General features: G+C 45.0%; 1 long non-coding RNA gene across 2 annotated transcripts; it reads right to left on the bottom strand.

The window, feature by feature from the left end:
• Positions 1 to 202: 202 nt before the first annotated feature.
• Positions 203 to 14,995, bottom strand: LOC121046468. Of its 2 annotated transcripts, XR_005798179.2 has the most exons (4): positions 14,529 to 14,995; positions 8,508 to 11,353; positions 2,628 to 2,762; positions 203 to 309 (listed from the first exon to the last, which is right to left on the bottom strand). It is a non-coding gene; the product is annotated as an uncharacterized LOC121046468 (long non-coding RNA). The 2 variants fall into 2 exon arrangements; XR_005798178.2 differs by lacking the exon at positions 203 to 309 and having other exon boundaries at positions 2,370 to 2,762; positions 14,529 to 14,994.
• Positions 14,996 to 15,595: the final 600 nt, after the last annotated feature.

Below are 15,595 nucleotides of genomic sequence, written 5' to 3'. Positions count from 1 at the left end.
AAGCACTCTCACATAGGGCGAGTCCGCAAAAAAAATTTGGGATCTCAACCGATCGCCTAAAGTGCTTTTCTCACAGGTGCAATGCAACCTTTTAGCAGACAATCACCTCGATCGACGACTGGACTTTCAATGAACTATATTTTGCATTGCACCCCACTATGAATTCTTATAAGTGTCTGAAGGTCATTATATTTCAAACAAATACAACTTCAGAATATAGTCTTTATTCACACGATTCCAACGATGGTGCCAGCTTGTGGCAGACGGCATACTTCTTGTGTTCGTAGTCCGCTGCAGGCATCTTGAGGACTGGAAGTTGCAGTTGTAAATATTTCAGAAACAAGCAATTATTGGCACACTTCTGTCTAAACATATAAGACATTCAAGCTTTCTGTATCTGTGAATTCTAGAAGTTTAAATCCTACTCCTGATTTTTGAACAGTCGGGTTTCCGTAGCAAAACCTAGCCACATGTATTTGTCCGCAACATCAACCCTAGCAATGGTTTGTTTGGACTCATGACGTCACAGTTACGGAGTTAATTGCTGGCGTCCATTATTTATTACTTGTTCTACAAACCCAATTTTTTAATTGTACTTTATTCGCTCAATATTTATCGTAAACATACCCAAATGAAGTGAAAATAAAACATGACTCACTAATTATTAAGATTGCTGATATGTGTTTGCAGTGAACAATTTTATGAACCTCTTACAAATATAGGGTAATCCAAGTCGCCAGGCTCGATCTAAAATGGACTGTAAAAATCGACGCCTGCACGTAGCAATCTAAACTTTTCGTCAAAGGTGTATTCCACAGGTCAGTTTTTTCTTGGAAAATTACAAAGCATAGCCAAGAAATTTGCTAGGGTCTACGGCAGGCAGTGGCACAGACGACAGGGGTCCAGTAGGGGGTGTTTGGTGTTCGTGTTGACAGATGGCGCTACCTCCTCATAGCGACGGCTCGCGACCACCATGGTTTATTAAAATTAAAAACCTTTTTTAAATGTACCTTCGGTTAAAAAATTAATGCCGATAATAAAAGCAAAACTTAAAGTAAAAGGAAAAAAAATGCGTCTGCATAACGACGGTGCTTTTGCTGTCAACGGATATTGTCTACGTGTCATCTGCTTTCTTTCACTGGTCGGCTGCACTTTCGAACGCTGCTCCAGACGCCATCTATCAATACGAATGCCAAGCACAACCCGCTAGTGGACTTGGTCGTCTGGGTCGCTGCCCGCCGTAGACCCTGGCAAGTTTCTTGGCCTTATTTTTTGTACAAAGAGAACTACGCTTTTTAATTTTACAAGAAAAATTAAAGCTGTTTACAACTCCCTGTAACGCCGAATTAGAGCGCAGCTCTTGAGGAGGAGGAAGGAAGGGTACTGGGGGGAAGGGGGGGGGGGGTCAAGTGACCTCGGGTGGCGGGGGGTCACGTGACCTTGGGGTGTCACATGACGTCGGGGGAGGTCACGCGACAATGCTGATGACGTCATCAGTGACCTTCACTATTACCTTCATGAGTTACCTTTGTTACCCTCACGAGGGTCACGAGAGTTGCCCTCACAAGGTTCACGATGGTTATCCAGGTCACGTAGCCCCCCGGGGTCACGTGACCTGCGGATACCCCCCCCGAGGTTACGTGACCCCCCGTTGACGTCATCGCCACTGATGACGTCATCAGTGACGTTACTGATGAGGTCACCGGCATCCGCATCGTCATCATCAGCGATGGTGTCATCAGTGACGTCACTGATGACGTCATCGCTGATGATGACAATGGGGATGCCGGTGACGTCATCAGTAAAGTCACTGATGACGTCATCAGTGGCGATGACATCAACGGGGTATCGGCAGGTCACGTGACCCCGGGGCGGGGGGGGGGGTCACGTGACCTGCCGATACCCCCGGGGTCACGTGACCCCGGGGGGGTCACGTGACCTGGATAACCATCGTGACCCTCGCGAGGTAACCCTAGGAACCCTTCTGAGGGCAACTCTCGTGACCCTTGTGAGAGTAACTATCATGACCCTCACGAGGGTTAGTTACCCTTTTGAGGGTAACTAACCCTCGTGAGGGTTACAAAGGTTAGTAACCCTCGTGAGGGTTACGAAGGTTAGTAACCCTCGTAGCCCTCGTGAAGGCAACCCTCGTGAGAGTAACCCTCGTAACCCTCACGAGGGTTACTCGCGGTTACGCCGACGCCGCTCGAGCCGGGAACGGGCGCCTAAGAGCTGCGCTTTAAAAAGTGAAAGCCATTTACAACTCCCTGTAACGCCAAATCGGAGCGCAGCTCTTGAGGAGGAGGAGGGTACTGAGGGGAGGGCAGACCCCTCCTCCTCCCCTCATTCTTTAATATGCTCCGGGGGAGTCACGTGACCTCGGGGGGAGGGGGGGGGGGGGTTGTTCACTGAATATGGGCAGAATATAAATATTGCATGTTCGTCTCCTGCCTTGTCCCTAGAAGTCCTCTGTGCCACACACTAATGACTGTAATGCATCCATGTCCCAGTGACTTAGCAGGCTTGCGTCTATTGCGTAGCTGGTTTGGGAGATGAACCTGTCATGAATGTTCATCCCCATGGCATGAGAAAACCTTCCAATAAACTTCTTGCCCCACCAGCCTTACACTGTTCACTCGCCATGGAGATCTCCGAGGTGAGACACTAGTTCCATGCCACTAAATTGCATAGCCCTGCGGTGAACAAATCACCCTGTAGCCTTGTTGACATCTCCAAGGTCACCGGTCTCGAGGTCCAGGCACCTGCACATAATCAATAATTGCTGTAGCAAAAGGTGACAGAATCCACCAGCGGAAGCTACACCACGGGCACTCACTACTAATTGCCAACACTTAAATGTACAAAACAACTCATCTTGAAGTACAGAACAGCGAGCGGATCAAACACAACTGCAAAGGAATCGCACGGCAAACAAATCCCGTAATGCATTTCGTCTGCTGGGCGTGGAAGAAAGAAAAAAAATTGCACGGTCAGGTGCAGCCACGTGACTTCCGCCACTCACTTTCTCCTCTCGACTTCTCCATGTAATGCGAGCAGTTGCGTTTTTTGGCTTTATTAATAAAAATATGTGACTCTGTAGCACAATATTAATTAAATAGTATTCAAACGCCTAACAAAAAATTGTAAAAAAAAAAAAAAAATGGGGGGGGGGGGGGGGGGGGGAGGTTGTCAGTGTGCCTTTAAAGTAAAAGAGAGTATAGGTACCTCCCATGACTGGGTAAGACAGTTAAAACAAATTCTGTACAAATTTTTTGGAGCAGTTCAGGAGCAGAACATGTACATTTTGGAGCAGCTTAGGAGCACAAAAGTCCACATTTTAAGGCAACGTAGAAACAAAATAAATAAATAAATAAATAAATAATAATAATTTGGAGCTACGAAATTTAAAGTAAAACATGTCGCAGCAAAAACTTATTATATAAAAAAAAATTGTAAAAAAAAAAAAAAAAGTTATGGAGGTATTTTGGTGCAGTTTCGGGCAATTTAAGGGTGATTTTGGTAAGATTGGCCGAAGGATGGCTGGTCAACATTTGCAAGTCAATTGATATTTTTATATGTCATTGCCTAATGTCCAAAGTAAATAAACATGTTTATTTTTCATCAGAAAAAGAATCTGGGCGCGCAAGAAATCTTAGATCACATAAAGGTAGACGGTCGCATTCACGCGCACTATTGGAGCAGGCATCTTTGAAATTAAATAACTAAAACAATAACATTAAGAGAAGACTAGTACTGTTTAGAAACAATCAATCAGAAACAAAGAAAATTATTTTGACATGGTTGGTGTAACCATTACAAATTATTTTGTTAAAGGGACACTCAAGTGGATTCTGATACCGTCTATTTATTGTCGTAACCTAATCTATGGGCTCTAAGCATCCTAAAAAACCCGAAATGAATTCAAGGATGGCTGATTTCCCTATCGAAAGTCCAATCAAAGATTGTGCAACGCCCCTTTTTCTGTGCCGTGGCGCAGAACACCAGGGGGTGTCACCAGACTGGAAGGCAGCAGGGGAGGGCATGCGACAGCCAGTCACAAGTGACGGCTTCCCGCCGAACTAAATTTTTCGAATATGCGCGCCTTCGAAAAGTCAGTCCGCCGGGAAACCGTCACTCGTGATTTACTGTCACGTGCCCTCCCCTGCTGCCTTCCCGTCTCGTGGCACCCCCTAGTGTTCTGTGCCACAATGCAGAAAGAGAGGCGCGGAAAAAGTTTTGATTGTACTTTTAATAGGGAAATCGGCCGCTCTTGAATGTGATTTCAGGTTTTTTAGGATGCTTAGAGCCTATAGATTGAGTTACAACAATAAATAGACAATCTAAAAATCCACTTGTGTGTTCCTTTAAGGTACAGGCTCCCATATTTCGCAGGCAATCGATCGAGCAGGCCTGTTTAGCATTTTTTGGAAGAAAAAGTGTATTGTCATGAATTGATATTATTAATTTCTGAAGAAACATAAATGTGGGTTCATTTATTTGCAATGCCAGCCCGCCACTCGCCCTCTTGCGTATGAACAGAGAACCAGAGGAGCGGGAGCAGCGGCGGCGGCGGGAAGAACGGTGGCAGGGACTGTCGGCCTTCGTGTGTGAAGCACTTGTAACGAAAAAAGTGAGCATGTTAAAATAGGAATTCTTGTGTTCCACTTTGCAACAACATTGCACAAAAAACCGCAATGTCTAATTTCGTTAGGGACTTTTCGTACATCGCATCCGCTGCGGATTTCTAGTCTTGTGCATGGCCGCCAGCTCAATCTATGCTCAAGCTGATTGCAAACGCTCCCGCTACTAGTGCAGAGCTTCAGCATACAGTCTACAAAAAGTCTATTCTTTGCCCTAAGTAGGAAAAATCTGGTCACGCAACAGTATGTCAAGCAATACACATCAGGAATGGGTTTGCGTTTCAAGTCCGTTACAAGGAACATGACAATTTGTTTCAAGCCTCTCTTGAAAGACAGGATATGCATACTTGGTTTCAAGTAATTACAAAGGAAATAAAGAAATGCTCAAAGAATTTTAAGTGTGTCTCTGTTAGCCAGCCGTTTGTGACAAGAGCCAATGATATTAGATTAGCTCAGTTAAGGAACTGCTCATAGACGCAGTATGAACGAGCCGTACCTCCCCTCACTCACCACGACTCGCCTCTCGTCGATCAACACGCCACACGGCTGCTATGGTAACTGCAGTGTATTTTATGGAATACATGTGTTTTGAAGCTCAGCGTCTAGATGGAGTTCCACAGCCCTCTATGGAGCACACAGTTCGTAAACGAAAATCTAGATGGCGCTTCGAACGACAGGAGGCGGACTGAAGCGAGTGAGGGGAGGTACCCCCTTCTACGAGCGTTCCACAAGTGAGGTAATCTAGTAACGTTGACAAGAGCTTAGGACGGGCAGTTTTGCCGAGGGACAGCAACGTTGCAACACACAACAAAAAATGTATGATATATTAAAATATATATTTTTTAAAGAGCAATAAATAAAACCCCTAAACACGCCAATTATGTTAATAGGCAGTTTCAGCATAGCGTTACTGCAGGCTACCGTGAGCACGGCAACGCTCCAGGCGTGAGCTGAAAATTGTTCTTGAAAGACGCAATGCGAGCTTCCGGTTGCAATGCTACACCGCACGGTAGCCTGCGGTGACAAACTTCCTATCGATAACCATACAGCCGTTTGATCCACGTGTTGCAATGCACTAAAACCTAGAAGGTGAGCAGCGAGTTGCGAGCCTGTGACACGAAGAGATCAATACTGTGAACGCTGCTCTTCCGGAGCTTGATGGTCACCGTGCACGGCTCACTTTTTAGAGCACTAATGGCCACCATTATCTTCATCACCCTCAAAAATATGTTGCCACAAACAGTGACGTGGTTGGTGCCTAAAACGCGCTCGCAAACCACAAAGCTTCGCAAGCTGGGGTTTCTGCAACCTTTAAATATCAGTATGCTCGTTTTTCTACCACGCATCAATATCTCCGTCACCTGTAATTAAATCCTGCCCTAACTGCTTCGCATTTGTAGACAAATGAATCATTTTTAGCGCACTGACAAGCGTGAACAAGCAGGTGCATGTGAAATCCTGAAGAATCTATCTTCGTCTCTTCCGCCATCTTGGAACTACCACCGCACCACGTATGGGGCGTTGGAGTTGCAAATACCGGATATTAGGCAATGACATAAAAATATCAATTGAACTGAAATGTCGACCAGCCACCCCTTGGTTGATCTTATTTGAAATCACCCTTAATGTTTTTGGCACAATTCAGCAACAGCCGACATGTTTCAGTTCTGTAGAAATCTTCATCACATAAATTACAAATTGGCAAGGTGTATACACCGACGTGCGGCGTGTTCTGTTTACCAACACGGCAGGAAACCTGCGCATGCGCAGAAGGTATGTGGACAGAAGCGGCCGAGCTCTGTGTTTTTGCCGTTGCAGTATGGGGTGTACGTTTGTTGGTTAGGCTGCACAAGGTGCCTGAACTTCATTTGTTGTGGCATTTTGTGCCGACGAACCTCGTATGTGATGCTAGACTATTTGGGCTAGCTACCGGACCTTGAACGGCAGTGATACAGACAAACTGCATTGATGGCGTTGCACAGACAAACTGCGTTGATAACGTTACCTTTGACAATTCTAATGGGCGCTTCGACAAAAAGTTGGTGCCACTAAAATCGATGGCTCATGTCGTCATTTATATGGCGCCTTTAACAAGCTAGTTCACAACCGGCATGATTCAGTCATACAAGTCTCTTGATTTGTAAAACTCTTGCAGGAGTATGAATGCGGCATAACCCTTTGAAGGAACAACATAAATTGCTATCTTGACCTATCGTGGTATGATTTACTACAGAAGTGATCTAGATGGTGCATTAATTATATAAAAGTTTGAGCCCCCCACACTTAAAGAAACCACACTTTTTATGGGTGAATGCCTACTCCTTTCTGTGCAATATCATCAAACAGCCTTTTGGGCCACCGTGGCGTTTATTACGACTGAAAAACTGAGGGAATGGGAAGGAAGTAAACTTGGCTTATGTATTTTCTGCCTCCCTTTGCCAAAATAGACAGTGGCCTAAAATGTAATTTGGTTTTCATGCGTAAACTACAAAAAAAAAAAAGTTGTTTTCTTTTTTTTTTTTGTTCACTAAGGTGAGCTCTGTTCAATAATATAGCTAAAAATGGCCAATCTTATTTTTAAAAAAAAGAAATGGATCACGTGCAGGCAAGCTGACGGTTGACACCTGAAACTATGGTCAAAAAAAGAAAAAAAAAACTAGAAGAGATAGAAAAAACGGACAGGCAATGTCTCAATTATATTCCACCTGTGTGCTAAATTACATTGGTCCGAGTTGTGCATGTTATTACTTTGTACAAATATCACCAGTGACGAGTCACATTCGTCAAAGACAAGTTACGGTCAAAAATTGGTTTCGGTTTGTTTTCATCCTAAAAAGGCGCCAGAAAAAAAAAGTATTTGAGCTTTTGCAATGTGTTTAGCCTGACAGCAGTTGTTGGCCTGGCAACATGGATTTAAAAATGGCGACACGCATGAGGAATGCTAATGGCGGTGATGGTCCCCAGAAAAAGAGCCGTTTCTTGCAGCAGTTCGGACACGCAGCGATGCTGAAGACCCCGAATTTGTCTTCAGAGTGAGTCTCACATTGCCTGTGAAGACAAGACGGCCTCAGAACGACGAGAGTGACCATGATAACGTGCCTCTGAAGACTTCAGATAAAGTAGGTCGACTCCTTTTACAAGAGGTAGAACAGGTTGCAGGGAAACGCATAGGAATCCTGCCACTGAATGTCAAGAAGGTAGTGTTTATAATATTCCTTTGGCATCTGGGTTTTCATACATAGTTTAAAGTGGATGTTATGTTAATGAGTGCATCATGGAGCATAAAAGGTGTGTTCTCCTGCTGTCCCCAAATTCAGAAACTAGTACATTTACAAGTTTGCAACAGTTGTCATCCGAATTGGATGGCCACCACAGTGATAAGCCAAGCGAGATCAGTTCAAACGTGTGGTAAAAGAAACTCTTAGTATTGGTTCTGCTGGAAATTGTGTAAGTGTCTTGTTGATGGTGATTCACAAGCAAGTACAAACTTTTTGACCAATGCAATTTTTTTGTTGTCAGTTGGTTGACCTTGGTATGTGTGGAAGCGTCGAGTGCATTTCTTCTTTTGTTCGCCCTTGCTGACTGTCTGGGTGTGTGACTTGGTGCAAGGGTTCTTGGCGTTGACTGCAGTATACCGCTATAAAAGGGTGTGGTTTTAGAATAAACCTTCAGCTGTGTTTGAGACGGCGTGTGTGTGTCATCCTCTTTTTAGTATCCTTTTTCCTTCCGGTGTTTCAGGTTTTCGTCTGCAATTCACCAGCTTGCTTGTACTTTTACTCTCCTCTGAGTTATCGCTTTTTAAAAAGCTGGCAATTGAATCTCACCTAGCCCGTTACAAACTATCCCATGCACACAGGGATGACTTACATGATTATGCTTCCTGTAGCAGATCCTCATGCTTGTGGTCGCCAGTGGTCACTCCCTTTTGGCTCACAAAACAATGAAACAGTGATTATAGGCACTTATTAGCAAAAAAACCATTATATCCTAAAGCATATAAGTCATATACTAAAATAATTTGGTATGTCGTGGGAACTGCAACTTTTACATTCTTGTGCAGCAGTATGCAAAATAAGAAATAAGCATGTAACAGGCAACTTGAGGTAAAATGGTTACACATTAACTTAGAAATAATCTGTATAATTGAAATTAAATTGGCAAGCTCTGGCCATTAAAACACTTTTCCAATTAAGACCAGCTGATAACATAAGCCACCTGTTGGAGAATGGCGAGCTCGAGCACCTCTTGACATTATCCAAAGTGGAAAAAGCTGCATATTCTCGTACAGTAATATTTAAAAAAAGCGCCAGTTTCAGCGAGGGGCACGCTCATAAACGAGCAATTCGAGGCGCTATGGTTACCCGTTAATTTAGAGACAACCGTTCTGCATCAACTAAAATAAAATTGCCAATACCTGGTTGTTAAAAAAGCGTTATGATTAAGGTCAGCATATAATGTCTCGCCTAACGTAGCCTGTTGGAGGATGGCAAGAGATGCCCCTCTTGCCTTTAGCTCGAGCATCTTTTGACATTCTCCAAAGTGGAAAGAAATCCAAGCTGTCTAACACGCCATTCCTTTTTGCAAGAGGGACACTGCCCCTTTTTTGTAGTCCAATTGTCAAAACTACTGATTTGCAAAGTAGCCATGCTCCTTGAGGGCGAACAGACATGCTCGAAACATCCACAGGGGGCTGAGCGGATGCTGCTCCTTCTGTAGGAACTCACCTGGCTACAAGGCTCTCCATGATGTGCTGCTGCTCCAAGCTGGTGGGAGGTTTGCCATGCATGGGACCAGAACCAGGGCGTTTCTTTTTGGTGGGAAAGCACCGTGGTTGTTCTTTCATCTTTTTGTTGTGGGGGACAACCCTAGGTTTTGGAGAAGTCTCATCGGGAGCAGAGTCAAGTACTTGGGCCTTGGTACGGTATTTCAACACCAGGGAGCTTGAAGAGCTTGTCAATTTCTTCCTGGAGAGGGACTTGTTCAGTCCACTCATTGCCAAACATATGTTGTCCTCTGAATTTGGTTGAGTCTTCTTCATCCCTACCTTAATACCCTGCCGAATGTCATCCAAGAGGGACTGTGGCTCATCATCTTACGTAAAGCCTGTTGCTTCACATGATGTTACTGGCATTTTTACACCTGGCTTAATGTCAACCTCCTTCACTGTCGTCACATGAAGCCCCAGGTAAGCTACAGCATGAATATGCTTGCACATTGATGTTGAAATCAGGCTGTCATTGCAAGTGCACTTGTAACTGTCGATAAAGATGTCACAGTCCTTGCAACGGAGCATGCAACTCTGGCAGGGGTCGCCCTTCACAACATGGTAGCTTCTCTCTGCCTGGGACTGAGACTTTACAAGCCAGCCATTGCCATTTTGCAGCTGCTCTACATCTGATGCTGGAATTTTCATCCTCTCCTGGTGCCTCCGAAAAAGGGCTGCATCATGCTAATCAGTTTTTCCTTTTACGAGCGACTCGAGACGCTTGTAGAGGCGGTACTGGGTCAGTTCGAAGAGGGTCATCAACAGCTTGTCGAGCCTCTGATTGTGAGTTCCATGCAGGTAGTGTGACTTCAGGTCCTTGTACGTTGCCTCCAAGTAATTGGTAGTATTAAAAGGAATGCCCTTTCTGAAGCAGAGCGCCCACTGTTCTGCTCTGCCACCATGGTAGTGCCCAAAGTACTGAACAAACTCCTGTACTTGTTGAATTAGTTTTGGGTCAGCCTCTCCACTTACAGTAGTTTCTGACAGAGGAAGCCCGTCAAAGCTCGTTGGAATTGACCCTCATCTTTGCAATTTCTCAGCGCCCACAACTCGTCGCAAAGACGGTCACGGGTTTGCTTATATCTTGGACCGACTGCAACTTCAGAGCCCAGTTGTGGCTTACATGCCAGGAGCAGAGCATCCAATGTTGGGCACAGCCCATCACTTCCTCCCATGCATTACCTTTATGGCCTTAAGGAGCGTTTCATAGTCTTGGTGCCTAGTTACATTGAGATCAAATATGTGCATGGCATGCCTGACTGATCTTCTGCAACTGTCATGAGTCTTCATTTGCAGATTGTGGCCATTTGTATTATGAGTAGAGTCGATGCACAGGAACTTGGGGCCAAGCCAAGCTTTGTGAGGAGTTCTTTCTGAGGGACAGTCATCAGGGCAAGCTCAAAGCTCTCTTTGTTTTCCTTCTTCCATGTCAGTACAGGACTGGGGAATCTGACTTTGTTCAGTTCCTCCACTGATTCTTGTGCCGTAGCTCTTTCGTCAGTATTTCATGCTCGACGGAGATGTTGCCAATGTCTTTCATTGAGAGCAAATGTAGCCTGCCCACCTCACTGCCAGGGGAAGAATGTGCGTCTACCAGAACTTTACGGGCGGGGATGCCTTGCTTTAGTTTATCAGCTAAAGCCTCCTTCTCAGTCGTAAAGAGGCGCTGGTGCTTCAGTTCCTTCAGGTGGCCGTAGTGTTCTGCCTGGTACTCTACTGTCACCTTGCCATCTTTCTCTGTTGCTTGAATTGTGGCTAAGCATTGCACATTAGTCTTACAAGTGCCCTGGGCTCTCAGTTGTCGTTTACCTCTTGCTCTGAAATGATCCAGAGCGGTGGCAGTAGCAATACATTTTCAGGACACCCTCATCTCGTCCCTTGGGCCCGTCGTGAAGAACGAAGTGAACGTGCTCTCTGCCTTCCTCAGCCTCCCTCCAGTCACTGAATTCTGGCAGGCAGAGAAGAAAGAAAGCTTAAAATGAAATGGCCTGAATTAAGAGTGGTATGTCAGTCACATCATATATTCCCCTGCTTTAAAACATCTTCATGTTTGTTTCACTAAATGTACATCCCGATCAGACTTTTAGCTGTAGCATGCGGTCCATGGTTTTTTCGTGCTCTTAATGCCCACATAGTAGGTGCACTCCAAAACACTACGGTCTGCAAGAACAAGTTCACTGCACTCCACATGTGTGGTGTTTGCAAGTGCACCTGCTATGCAAGTGACGGGAAAACAAAACAAAAAATGTTTTGCACATTCATAAGTTCAATGCAAGTGCGCACTACAACGGAGAGGGAGCACAAGTTTCATTGGCTCCGTGTCGACCGCGCATCTTTCACAGAACATATTAAATCTTCGGTTAACCAAACACTACAAATTTTATTCGCGAATCGAATTATCCTAGAGCTTACTATTCAATTTGTATTCAAATATTAAAGTATTCATACACCCCTAGAAAAAAGTCAAGTCCCATCATAGTGGCAGTCACAAGAGCAGCTGAAAAACCCCAGTATGTTGGTACCATGTTAACTGTAGACGCGATATATATGCTTACCGTAAAATTCTGAGATGCCCCGGCCCCGAAAGGTAAGCCACCCCAGTTTTTGGCTTCATTTGCTTTTGTTCTTTTAGTTAGCTATGGCGGGACATAATGTGTCTAGTTATAGTGTCGAGTTAGCTATGGCGGGACATAATGAACCGTTGCCGACTGGCAAATAGAGCCATTATTGCTTCACACTGCAAGTGAGCACACTCCTTATTTTGAGCCAATTTTTTATTGATTTTAGGTGGGCTATCTCTCGGGATATTAGGGTAACACTATGACCCCTCTGCTCCACTCCCCAGGTAGCCATACTCCCATCATACATATCTGTGGCAACAGCCAAAGCCGCTACAATCAGGTGTGCCAGGTTTGTGCTGAAGCTTATGTCCTATCCACAAGCTTTAGCGTCGGTGCACGAGAACATGGACTAGCTGAAGGAATAAAAATACATTAGATTTTGTATTAGAAAGGGCTCAGACGTTCATTCAACTCTTTCTTGACCTACCATACCGTAACGTAACGAGGAAGTATGTTACCGCACAAACAATTCAGTGCTAAATCAATTGCATGTGGTAAAATCCTCCTCCAGGACGTTATAAGGTAGGTATATATGCTGGAAGTATGGCTATTCCCATACACAGGTGTGCTTTAGGAGGCGATCCTGTTGATGTCCTGATGTGAAAGTCGTGTTTGTAAAGTAACATGGCTTAAAGAAAGCTGAAGTGGTTCCTAAAAATATAGTTGGAGGTGAATTCTTGCCTGGTTTTACCCCATGAATTCAAATATGACAATTATTTGGTGAAAAATTATTGGCAAATGCAAGATATCCATGTTTCCCATTCACCAATTACGACGTCAAATATAGGTTTTCGGCTACACTGCGTCAGAGCCGTTTATGGGGAGAGTTTGGTCAGTCTATGATCTCGCCGCCGTAACGCCCTCCTCCCAAGTGAGCCAATCAGCACACGGCGCAGAGCGAGAGGCATGAGCGCATGCATGTGAACTTCCGGCTGCTCCCAGCTGAGCGGGGAGGGCCGCCATTTTCGTTCATTCTCCCAGCGGAATGCATGGGATCGGCATCTATATCACGATTATTTCCTTTTATATCGCTGGCTCTGGCAAGAAAATGATATACTGTTATTCCTCAGTGGGTTAAAAAGCTAATAAATGAAGTTTTCTCACCGTAAGGCCACAAACGTTTATTCAGGCGAAGAAGAAGTTGGCCCGTAGCAGACGACGCATAGCCTCAGCAGTGCTCTTCTCTGAGCAGTCTCCGACAGCGTTGCGGAAAAATGGCGGTCTCCTCTCTGCTCCCTTCTTTCTCTCTCGCTCCTTTGGCGCTCTCTTCCTTTCATTTAATTTTCTCCTTTTCGGCGCCTTCGTTGCCACACCCACTGGCCAAACTCTCTCAATATACGGCTCTGCACAGCGCATGCCACTCCATAAGGGGTCCCTTTCATTTTATTGAAACTCGCTTCATAAAAGTATGTTTCGTGGACAACTTTTCATGGACACGCGTTTCGTAGACACAATCGTTTCATTGATGCTTGTTATGCGAATTGCACGCTGTAGGGACATTTCAGCTTGCGTGTATCACTGGGGTACGCATTAACCCACCCACCCACCTGCCTGCCTGCGTTCACGCCGCTTTGCAGCGGCTCATTACAAAAATGTTAACCCACCTTACCGACACTGCACGAGACTGTCGCGGCGACTGTTTCATGCAGCTTATTACAGAAAAAAGCTAATCTGAGCTGTCGATGAAACATTGTGTGTCGCTGAAATGTCATGCAATGAACTGATTGCCAACTCTCCGGGAGCACGCTGAGCGTGCATAGCCTTGATTAGTGCAGTTGGTGTGCAAACTTTTTGAGGACCGTGCACCTGCAGAACAAAAGAGCTCTGTATACGACGTCACAAACTACCACTTTGAAAGCACTTTTCAGAAGGGAACGAAAGAATAAACTCGTACCGCACAGCAAGTTTAAGGCATCTCGAAAACAATTTGCACAAAAGACGAGAGAGGGACAGGACAAGTGCTACTATCGAAAAGAGTGCAACATTTTGAGATTCAAAGAAAGGCAATGTAGCATTTTGATGCTCCAGAAAGATGAACGAACCCCCTAGAAGAAAAAAAAAAGGAAAGAAAGAAAATTAACAGACCAACTTTCTTCTCGTACCTCTCTAAACACGCATTTAACAGTCAGCCGATACTAGATGGTAGCGCTCGTTGCGTTTCTGTTCTTATCCTCTTATTTTGCAATGTTTTCGAGATGATCAAACTAGCCCAACAATACTTTTGATTAATTTCCTATACGACAACATATGCTGGGATTTCATGTGCCAGCTCGTGCTAATAGAGGAACGAGTGTATTTTATCCCTCTGTGCAATCGCAATAGTCACCATTGGTGCGGATGCAAATTTGTGGTAATGAATTGTCGTCTCTTTTCAGATTTTTTAGTCTTTAAACAAGAGCTTGAATTATATCTTTTCTGCTATAGGCCCACACCGTGTTTTGTAACAGTGGTAGACATTGTGATCGATTTTTCTTTTGTACAAAAGTAAGCGAGTGCACTTACCTTTCAACAAATTGAACTTTAACTCCTCACGCCTCGCGACGAACCCGTGTTTCGCTTCAAAGTAGCGCAGCAAGTCCCCAATGGAACGCAAAAGCCGTTGGACACAGATCGCATGCAAGGCGGCAGCGGACAGTGTGATCCAGCTCGTGTCAGCGTCCCGTCAATGCCGTCAACCTCCTTTAGGTGCCTCTTTAAGTTGTAGATTTTCTTGAAGCACCTGTCACAAATCATGCACTTGTACTTATCTGGGTCGGCGTTATGCCGCTAGCATTCACAAAAGCAACAGAGCAACCACATCCGAAGTTCAAACTGAGAACCGTTGAAAACAGCGAGGCCAGGGCGGCGCCAGCGTGCGAGTCATACGTGACGCTATCATCATCATCACCACCACCCGAACGGATTCCCTACGGGCGGTTTTCCCTACGCTGGCGTTGTCCCCAGATCTAGGCACGGGCAGATCTCTGGATAGGCGCTCGCGTTTCGCACGGTTTGCCGGCAGTGTTGCCAATTTAGCGGTTTTCCCGCTAAATTTAGCGGTTTTTGGTTCTGTTTAGCGGGATGAATTATTGTTTGGCGGGCGGCGGGATTTTTAGCCGGTTTTATGTAATCTTGGCGGTTTTTTAGAGATATAGAAGTTTTATATCGATTTACTGTTATGCACCTTTCATATCCATAATAATAAGAATAAGAGAGTCGTCTTTGCTGACTCTCAGTAATGTTCTGGTTTGTGAGAGTAACGCCTGTGACGTCATAAAAACATCAAGACGTCGAATATCGGAACATGCCTCCTCGTTTTGTGCGCGCACGTTTGAACAGCACGAGTGTTCCAATTTTTCTTCGACGTTTTTGTCACTGTTTCGTGAAATGGGCGCGGTGAAGTAAGCTCAAAACTTTAGAAAAGACTGGCTATAAGACCCCAAGTTTAAAGACTGGCTACTGGAGGTTCCTGGTGATGGTAGACGAGCCAGGTGCCGCTATTTCAATACGGAACTATCTGCGAAGAACGTGGATTTGGTCATGCACGCCGCAACCAAGAAGCATGTTTCGGCCGCTGCACCTTTCTCCTC

This window comes from Ixodes scapularis, unplaced genomic scaffold (assembly GCF_016920785.2).
Source record: "Ixodes scapularis isolate PalLabHiFi unplaced genomic scaffold, ASM1692078v2 PGA_scaffold10__122_contigs__length_95168666, whole genome shotgun sequence".
Classification (NCBI taxonomy): Eukaryota; Metazoa; Arthropoda; class Arachnida; order Ixodida; family Ixodidae; genus Ixodes; species Ixodes scapularis.
This window is presented reverse-complemented; position numbering and strand designations above follow the sequence as displayed.